The 10,232-nt window shown below is 48.1% G+C and overlaps 1 protein-coding gene across 4 annotated transcripts in view; it reads right to left on the bottom strand.

The window, feature by feature from the left end:
* Nucleotides 1–2,825, bottom strand: part of PPARD (peroxisome proliferator activated receptor delta) — a 76,992-nt gene extending 74,167 nt beyond the window's left edge. For 2 of the 4 annotated variants that reach the window (XM_007467245.1, XM_007467244.1), the window contains exon 1: nucleotides 2,691–2,825. The gene's annotated coding sequence lies outside the window, so the exon portion shown is untranslated. The remainder of the gene's footprint in view (nucleotides 1–2,690) is intronic. The other 2 variants (XM_007467247.1, XM_007467246.1) reach the window with 2 other exon arrangements.
* Nucleotides 2,826–10,232: the final 7,407 nt, after the last annotated feature.

Raw genomic sequence — 10,232 nt, 5'->3', positions numbered from 1 at the left:
GGCACACCCCAAAGGAGTAAAGCAAGGAAAAAGTCAGCCAAACAAACGAGCGGTTCATTAAACTAAGGACTTAACGGGCTACACCATCTGTAGGATAATGTCAGGGGCCTGTCTGCCCACCCCTTTGAAAAAGAGAGGCAGGCTGACCCAAGCTCTGCAAACGTCACCGAATGGGCACTTGGTAATTGATGATCATGACTAACCACGCAGAAGATGACGTGGTGGACAAACTGCAAGAAGCTATCTGGCCAGAGCTTCTGGTGCACAAGCTGCTCCCCAAGGCCTGGGCCTGATGTCCTCTCAAGCCCTTCTCACCTGCTGCCTCAGTAGAGAGCGGTATCAATGGGTAAGCAGACAGAGGAGTAGCAAACGGCTCCAAAGAGTCAGGTAAAGTCCCGGGGAGCCACAGGCCGGACTAAATTACCACCAAATACACAACCCCAACTTCATCAGAATGACCCATTAAAGCCCCAAAGGGATGTTTTCCATTGGAACAAGGAACCCCTTTTGGTCCAGTCTGCCCTACTCCCCCCAACGCCCAAGTGCTGCTTAGGAGAGGGCTCAAAGGGTTAGTGGAGAGGGCACTGGCTCAGCCATCCACGACCCTACTCCTTTCACAGAAAAGGGTCTGTGCACAAGAGGGTTCCAAAACTTTAAAGTCTGGTCTGGTTGTTTCAGTTGGCTCTCCACCACAGTTCCTGAAGGCTGCCAATTCTGTGTCCAATTCTGGCTCAAAGACAGAGAGCACGATCCTCAAAAGAGGAGACCTAGAAACCTGGAGCCCAGTGAAACAACAGGCCTTCATTTCTGAACTGAGAGTGGGTCACGCTTTCAGAATCCTCCAAAATCAGACTGGGCAGAAATATAGGATATGTTATTTCCTGGAGATCTCTCTAGGGGACCAATGCCAAATAAAGGAGCTCAGATTGAATGCATCTGTAAAGAACTTTCAGTCTGGCAAGAAGGTTAAAGATCCAGAAGCACTGTGAAGGTGGTGGGTTCTCTAGCCACAAAGAGGATGATCTCTGTGACTGGAAGCAACTCAAGTTCCTGACACCATCTTCCTAATGCAGCCCCACAACCTGTCCAGGCAGATACTGACTGGCTACGCCTGGGCAAAGGGAACAGGACTTCAGTGTCAGCCTCTCTCTCTTAGAGCCACAGGAAATGAAGCTCCCAAGGAAAACAGAGGGAGAAGAACCTTCAAGAGAACCTGCTCAGTTACCGACATCAGAAGCCCCAGACACATTCAGAGATGCGTGAGGGAAAAATCAGCAGGTGGTTCGAGTCGCCAATAACAAAAGGGACAGCTACCTGCCAGCCCCAGGGCTATCAGGCTGGCAATCTATTTCAAAACTCAAACAGGAAAAAAAATGTTCTGGAGCCAGTACAGGGGAAAAGGTTGAGGACCACAGGCATTCTCTGGGGCATAGATTCTGGAGACTTCTCTTAGCTCTCTGAGATAGGGCATAGGGTAGAAGGTGGGAATCAGGGCAGAGATAGGCTGAGGTATCATGGTTTAAAGGTGTACAGTATACCCAGAGTGTAAAGCCACAAAGCCCTGTTTCCTGGAAGGGGAAAAGAGTTGGATGAGGCCTCCAGCTACCCCTGGCATACACCCAATTCAGCGGCTGGTCTCTCCTCAAAGGTTCCTGGAAGTCAACAGACCCATAAAGGGAAAGTACTAAAGCTGAGGTTGGAAGAATGGTCTACAAACTGGACATTATCCCTGATGCAACACCCCAGTAAGTGCTCCCACACAAACATTACCTGCTATTTACCTCACACATTCAGCGCCTTACTTCAATCAGGGGCTGAACACCCACATGCCCACTCCACGGGCATCTCAACTGCGGGTCATGGGAAAGCAAAGTAGTGTGTGCAGCTAATGCTTCTCCCAGAAGCAGAGGCAAGGAACTGGGAAGGAAGGGGAGGTGGATGACAGGGATGCAGAGGGCATGGCTGATTGGAAAGAAATCAGAGAGTGGGGCAAAAACAGGGCTTCTCGGGGGAACCTGGGTAGGAGGGGCTTAGGTAGACAGGGATTGCAGGCACGGGCTGAAAAAGCCCGGTAACACCGCGAGGAAGATGATGGGGAGGGGTGATACTGAGAGGGGCCAGGCAACGCGGGAAGGAGAGGACAGGGATGGGAAAATAGAGAGAAGACACAGGTCAAGGATGGGAGGACGAAGACAGGAGACTAGGATAACGAAGGGGACAGAGAAAATCTCCAAGGAGACCCTGGGTAGAGAGGGCAATAAATTTGGGGTCACCAGAGAAGATATGAAAGAAGAGATCGGAGACAAGGGTGGGTAGTGGGAGAGGACCTAGAGCCTGGGATGGGATTCTCAGAACACAGAAGTGGGAGGAGGCGGAGACACGAGGCCCAAAAGGGGGCACAGAGTCTGGGGGTTGGGGGGAGGCCCGTGGTTCGGGCTCAAATATTGATGGGCATCCAAAGGCTGGGGGAGCAGGGGAAGCGGGGCGGGGTGCCAGGAGAGCAACGGACGACCGCGACCCGCCCGGGCCAGAGCGACAAGAAGCGGCAGCCGCTCGGTCAGCCGACCCCTGCGACTCTCCCCACTCCACTCCCCGCCGGGCCTTCCGCCCCAGCCGCGTTGCCCGCCTCAGCCCGGGCCCGCTGCTTCCCTCCGCTACTTGCCTACCCGCTTCCCCGGACCCGGACTGACCTGTCCTGGCTGCCCTCCGCGCCACTGCCGCCGTCCCGCAGGCTCCGTAGGATCCTCCGGCTCCTGCCAAAACTTTTCCCATTAATGCCCAGATCCGCGGCGGCCGCGGCGACCGCGGCGTCACACGCTGCGCGGCCTGGCCCGGCCCCACAAGGGTGACGTCACCGCGCAGCTCCTCCCCTCCCCTCTCTCCACGCCCCCTTCCGCCCCGGCCGCGGCCAATCCCCGCGCCTCCTAGAGTCGCCACTGATTCTGCCACTCCGCCCACCAGCACGCTGCCCCGGTCCCGCCTGCAGCGCCCTCTGGTGTGGGACGAGGGCGCAGCAGCTCAAGGAGGAGCTGAGGAGGAAGCTCCAGGGCCAGTAAAGCAAGTCTGGCAAGTACCACAAAAGAGAATTTAAAGCTGGAAGGGAAGTTAGAGATCATCTCGTACAATATCCTCAAACTTCCAGTGAAGAAACAGTCCCAGAAAAGGTGCGTGACTTGCAGTGAGAAGCAATGCTGAGGTTAGAACCTGGATATCCAAATTCCACTGGAAAAGACTGTTCCCTGTAATTTTCACAAAAGGGCTTTGCTCCCTCAAGAGGCTTTTGCAACTAGAAATTTATGGTTCTGGATTTCTTACCTATCTTCCTATTTATCTAATACACTTGCCCACCTAAATGGGGAGCACCCGCCTTACTGTTGTAGAAAATTCTGTTCTCGCTTCTTACCACAGGTCTTTAGGACCTGGAGGGGACGTGTTATCCCAACCTTCAGATATACCATAAAAAGGTACCCAGCAGCTGGAGGGCAGTATGGGAGAAGAAGATGGGTTTGCCATCTGGCAATGAAAAAAACTTGACTCTATAGGTGTATGATCAATGGGTAACTTCCTCCTTTCCATCATCTTTAAAATAAAGATTACCGGGCTTCCCTGGTGGCGCAGTGGTTGGGAGTCCGCCTGCCGATGTAGGGGACGCGGGTTCAAGCCCTAGTCCAGGAAGATTCCCCATGCAGCGGAGCGGCTGGGCCCATGAGCCATGGCCGCTGAGCCTGCGCGTCCAGAGCCTGTGCTCCACAGCGGGAGAGGCCACAACAGTGAGAGGCCCGCGTACTAGAAAGGGAGTTAGAGGGGGTTTTAATGGTGGCAGTAAGATTAAATTTTCACTATAGTCCTTTGGTTTTGGGTGGCTGTTTTCTATTTGTGTGTGTGTGTGTATATATATATATACAGACAGACACATATACATCTATGTATATATATATATATATATATATATATATATATATATAAAATAAAGATTACCGCTCCCCCTCTCCTACACTCCTAGATATCTGGATAGTAGAACTACGAGTGGTTTTTTTTTTCTTTCTGCTTCTTTTTTTTCTACTTTTTGAAATGAATGTGTGGTACTTTTTTTTTTTTTTTTTTGCTGCAGCATGTGGTGATCTTAATTCCCCTACCAGGGACCGTAACCCCTGCAGTGGCAGAGTCCTAACCACTGGACCGACAGGGAATTCCCTGCACAGTACTTTTGTAATTCAGATGTCAACCTCCTTGCCTCTGAGATGGAAGAAAAAAGGGGTTGTGGAAGTCAAAGCCATCCCTAAGATTTCTGCAAATTTCTCAGGGATTTATATTCTCCTAAATCTCTCTGCCTCCAGGTTCCAGCTTCTGCCAGGCTGTCGCAGTCACACAGTTCAGAAATGTAGAGATGAAACTCAGCCCTTCCTGAGGACTGCCCACACTTCTTCCCACACAAAACATTCATGGGTATAGATGTTATGATGCTCTGGGCCCTGGGGAAGGGTCAAGTGATGCATTGCAAATGGTTTAAACTCACAGCTGACATTTTTTTAAAGTCCTTTCTGCACTGGCGGCGTTGAGGTTTTCTGACTGGCTGTTCACTCCTTAGAGCCTTTTCCCAAATTACTACCTCTCCTCCCTGCCCCACCATTCTCTCCTCTATCCCATTCTCTCCAGAGAGAAAACAAATCCTTCCCGCCTTCCAGGCACATCTCTTCATTGCTAGAGTTCCTGCCAACACTCATGCCCTAGAGATTTCACTTTCTCCTCCCTAAAAGTCTCATTTCCCCTAATAAAGACAGCTCCTTCCCTAAAAGAAATTCTGGGAGCACTGTTAAAATACTACATTTTTCAGCTCATTTCATTTTCATATTAAACGGATATATAAAAATATGTACATATATTTTATTTTATTTTTTATTTTTATTTTTGCGGTATGCGGGCCTCTCACTGCTGTTGCCTCTCCCGTTGCGGAGCACAGGCTCTGGACGCGCAGGCTCCAGCGGCCATGGCTCACGGGCCTAGCTGCTCCGTGGCATGTGGGATCTTCCCGGACCGGGCACGAAACCGTGTCCCCTGCATTGGCAGGCGGACTCCCAACCACTGCGCCACCAGGGAAGCCCTATACATATATTTTAAACTTAAATCAGTTAGTTTCTGTTACTTGAATCTAAAACAGACTAACACAGCTTCCCCAAATCTTCATTTTGACTAGATTTGCCACAGGCACAGCTCACAGTGGGAAAATTTGGTCCCTGCCAAGCCTCTTGCAACCCTTTTCAGACCCGCCAGAGAGCTCAGCTACCAAAACCTGCTCGGATGCCCAATTACAGTGTAACTGAACAATAACTTACAGTGTGAAATAAGGCTAGACCAGCTTTGAATTAGATCTGGTCTCCTCCACAGCCATTTCAAGCTCCAGCCAGCAGGTGGAGGCCTCCTTAGCCTCCTGAATACAGCCTCCTCAGCGTTCCTCTTCCTCCCCCTCTCACCTACAGCAGGGGCCAGAGAGGCAACTTTCAGCTGGCACCTCTTTGGCCTGGATAGACACTGGTCTTGAGGAAGAGGTGCCTTGCATATCCTGGCAACAGTTTGCAACAAACCAGTTACATTCCAGCTAGTTGCCCAACCTCCCCAACCCTCAGGGGTGACCTGGGGCCACAGTGGCTGTATTTTCCACATGGCCCCCAGAGTTTATAGGTATCTCTGAAGACATCAGAGATTGGATACACTCTCCTTTGTCCAGGATGTTTTTAAGGACAAAGGAGTTCTTTTATAACCCTGGAATTAAAAGACTGCAGGGCTTCCCTAGTGGTGCAGTGGTTGAGAGTCCACCTGCCAATGCAGGGGGCGCGGGTTTGTGTCCCGATCCAGGAATATCCCACATGCCGTGGAGTGGCTGGGCCCATGAGCCATGGCCGCTGAGCCTGTGCGTCCAGAGCCTGTGCTCCGCAACAGGAGAGGCCACAACAGTGAGAGGTCCACATACCGCAAAAAAAAAAAAAAAAGGCAGCAAAATATCTTCTGCCCCCGATAATGTCCCACCAGACTGACAGCTTCTCATGCCAGTCCTGATGTGGACTCAGGGTGATCTTCCTTTCACTGTCACACTGCAACCAGCAACACCTCCTGTGTCCCATCATAGAATGTTAAAAAGCCTGGAATGGACCCCATTTACAGATGAGGAAACCAAGACTTAGGAATTGGCTTGCCACCTCAAGTTTAAACACTACCTGGCTTCCAAGAATGTCTCTAATCAGGCCTCATTCTACCTCATAGTTAGTAGTCCTCAAAATTTTTGCCCTGCTACCCCTAAAAGAATATATAAGAACTAATGCAGCTCCTTGTACATTTTTAAGGTGACGTCTAATATATTTCATATTAGTTTAAAACTTAGTAGTTGCAGAGTATGGATGTAATTTCTACTATTTTATAAACATTAATATTTTAATATAAAACTACTATATTACCCTTTTAAATGTATTGACTAAGACTCAGAACCCATAGCGATTTGATGTTCACCATCATCCATCTTAAAAATACATGAACAGGGCTTCCCTGGTGGCACAGTGGTTAAGAATCCACCTGCCAATGCAGGGGACACGGGTGTGATCCCTGGTCCAGGAAGATCCCACGTGCCGCGGAGCAGCTAAGCCCGAGCACCACAGCTACTGAGCCTGCATGCCGCAACTACTGAAGCCCACATGCCTAGAGCCTGTGCTCCGCAACAAGAGAAGACACCGCAATGAGAAGCCCACGCACTGCAACGAACACTAGCTCCGGCTCGCCGCAGCTAGAGAAACCCCACGGACAGCAATGAAGACCCAGTGCAGCCAAAGATAAATAAATAAAAATAAATAAATAAATGTATTTTAAAAATACATGAACAAATAGATAAACCTACTAATGGATAGACCTACTGTATAGCACAGGGAACTGTATTCAATATCTTGTAATAACCTACAATGGAAAATAATCTGAAAAAATATATATAACTGAATCACTTTGCTGTACACCTGAAAGTAATACAACATTGTAAATTAATTATACTTCATTTTAAAAAAAAATTTTATTTATTTATTTTTGGCTGCGTTGGGTCTTCGTTGCTGCATGCGGACTTTCTCTAGTTGCGGTGAGCGGGGGCTACTCTTCCTTGCGGTGTGTGGGCTTCTCATTGCGGTGCCTTCTCTTTTCGCAGAGCGTGGGCTCTAGGCACGTGGGTGCTCACGGGCTCTAGAGCACAGGCTGAGTAGTTGTGGTGCACGGGCTTAGTTGCTCCGCGACATGTGGGATCTTCCCAGACCAGGGCTCACACCTGTGACCCTGCATTGGCAGGCAGATTCTTAACCACTGAGCCACCAGGGAAGCCCCTCCTTCCAAGTTTTGAAAGCAAAGATTTGGAAACCTGCTGACTTGAAAACGAAAGGAATTTTTTGTTTGACTTTTGAGCCATTCACTTTCTCAGCACCCACCGTCCTACACTAGCATTTTGAATCGTTGCTATGTTTAGTGTTTCAGGAATTTGACCCCTCTGGATTGTCCACTCCTAAAAGATACTGGATGGGTGAGTGGTGAACCTTGCTTGCCACTGCAAGTAGAGGAGGTGGAACTGTGAAGGAAGAAAGCAGTTTTGGTAAAGAGAACACTTGGAAGTTGAGGATCTGTGAATTGATTTTCTTAAAACTCCTCATACCTTAGAGATACCCCACTCCAATTAGAGAACCCTTGATCTTCACATTCAATACCCAGAATCCAGACTTCTTGTGCCCATAAATGTGCTATGCTTCTTTCTATCAATACTTGCATTGTTCCCATGTTCTCTACTCTCCTTCCTTTTTAATAAGGGAATTTAATTCCCTGTCGGTCCAGTGGTTAGGACTCAGTGCCGGGGCCCGAGTTCAATCCCTGGTTGGGGAACTAGGATCCTGCAAGCCCTACGGCCAAAAAAAAAAAAGTTTTTAAGGGCCTATCAAATCCCACCTCATACCTAACACTTCATTTTTTCTGAATTCCTACCACACTTAGAATTTGAACCTTACTTCCCATCCCTGAAATATGCATCATGTTATCCTGGCAGCTTCATGACACTTTATTTTATTTTATTTTTTTTATTTTTTTTTAATTTTTATTTTATTTATTTATTTAACATCTTTTTTTTTTAATATATATTAATTAATTTTATTTATTTTTGCTGTGTTGGGTCTTCGTTTCTGTGCGAGGGCTTCCTCCAGCTGTGGCAAGCGGGGGCCACTCTTCATCGCGGTGCGCGGGCCCCTCACTATCGCGGCCTCTCTTGTTGTGGAGCACAGGCTCCAGATGCGCAGGCTCCAGATGCGCAGGCTCAGTAGTTGTGGCTCACGGGCCCAGTTGCTCCGCGGCATGTGGGATCCTCCCAGACCAGGGCTCGAACCCGTGTCCCCTGCATTAGCAGGCAGACTCCCAACCGCTGCGCCACCAGGGAAGCCCCATGACACTTTAAATAGACTGTAGTGAAGTTCATTGCAATAGAGTTTGGTGTACTTGCAAAAGACATGAATTTTGATACCAGATAACATATAAGCTCCAGGAGGGCAGGGATTCTGTTCGTTTTGTTCTGTGCCAAATAGCCAGCACCTAGCCCCATACCTGGCTTATAATAAAAGCTTAATAAATAATTTGTTAAATAGGACTTCCCTGGTGGTCCAGTTGTTAAGACTCCCTGCTTCCACTGCAGGGGGCACGGGTTTAATCTCTGGTCAGGGAAATAGGATCCACATACCGTGCAGTCAAAAAAAAAAAAAAAATTTGTTGAATAAAGGAATGGTATTGAGTTGGAATCTCAACAACTTCATCACTTTTAAGCTGGGTGACACCCAGTCATTCATATTAGAATTTATTCATTCATGAATTCATTCAACAAACATTTGCTGCATGCCTACTAAGAGCAGAGCATTGTTCTAGGCACCCGGGACATAAGTTGAAGAAAATACGTCCCTGCCCTCAAGGATCTCAAGCATCTAGTTATGGAGGCTGTTACATGAAGTAAGATGGAAAGAACAGCCAGTGTGCAGGCTCAGAAGAAGAAAAAGGAGGGAGCTGCTAGTAGATCTATAAAGCAGAGGCATAGGAGGCTCTCCTGGGCCAGATCGTCAAGGGCCTTGTGTGCCCCATATGGGAGTGTGAACTTAACTATCCAGGGAACCACAGAGAGACTGGAAAGTGGAAAGAGTCAAGGATAGATATGCAATTTAGAAAGCCTATCCAGGGGCTCTCCTGGTGGTCCAGTGGTTAAGACTCTTCTCTCTCAATGCAGGAGGGCCTGGGTTTGATCCTGCATGCCAAACTAAAAGATCCTGCGTGCTGCAACTAAAGATCTCTCATGGCCCAGCGAAGATCCTGAGTGCCACAACTAAGACCCAGAGCCAAATAAATAAATATTAAAAAAAAAAAAAAAAAAAGGAGAAAATTAACACAGACCTCAGAAGCTGTCCCAAGGACTAAGTGAGATGGGCAAAGGAGCCCAGCACTCCCTGGAGCCTGGATGCTGTTGATGGCTGTACAACAACGTGAATGCACCAAATGCCATTGAACTGTACACTTAAAGATGGTTAAAATGGCATTTTTATGTTATGCTTATTTTACCACCAAAAAAAAAAAAAAAAAAAAAAAGCCTATCCAGGCAGCTGTGGGGAGAAGGGTTAGCAAGGAGACTTGGTTACTGCTCTAGTCCAATTGGGAGGTGACAAGGGCCAGAGTAAGGCAGTAGCCATGAGACATGGCCCCAAGGGGGTGGATTTGAGAGTGACCAAGAAAATCCAATCCGTTGGAGTTGGAGACTGATTAGATATGGGCCAAGATGGAGAAGGAGTCAAAGGTGAGCATGCAGGTGGAGGATAAAATTTTGGCCTTAGCCATAGCAGTAGCCATGGGGATAGAGATGGAGCAGTAGATATGAGAGCATGAAGGAGAGAGAATCTACTGGATTTAATGATGGGTTTTTCATGAGGGGGATGGCAGGGAGGGAGCAAATCATCCTAGATTCCCAGATCTCTGTCTTAGGTAACAAAGTAGGTAAGTCAGACAATATGGGAAGAGAAGCAAGTCTGAAACGCTTTGGGCAAGTTACCTGACTTCTCTGAGCCTCAATTTCCACACATGTAAAATGAGAATAATAATATCCACCTCTCAGCGTTGCCATGAGAATTAAATAAACTGGGAAATTGCAAGGCATAGAATATACATTCAATAAACACTTTGAGGTGATACCAATAATA

The sequence above is a fragment of the Lipotes vexillifer genome, unplaced genomic scaffold (genome assembly GCF_000442215.2).
Source record: "Lipotes vexillifer unplaced genomic scaffold, Lipotes_vexillifer_v1.1 scaffold528, whole genome shotgun sequence".
Taxonomy (NCBI): domain Eukaryota; kingdom Metazoa; phylum Chordata; class Mammalia; order Artiodactyla; family Lipotidae; genus Lipotes; species Lipotes vexillifer.
This window is presented reverse-complemented; position numbering and strand designations above follow the sequence as displayed.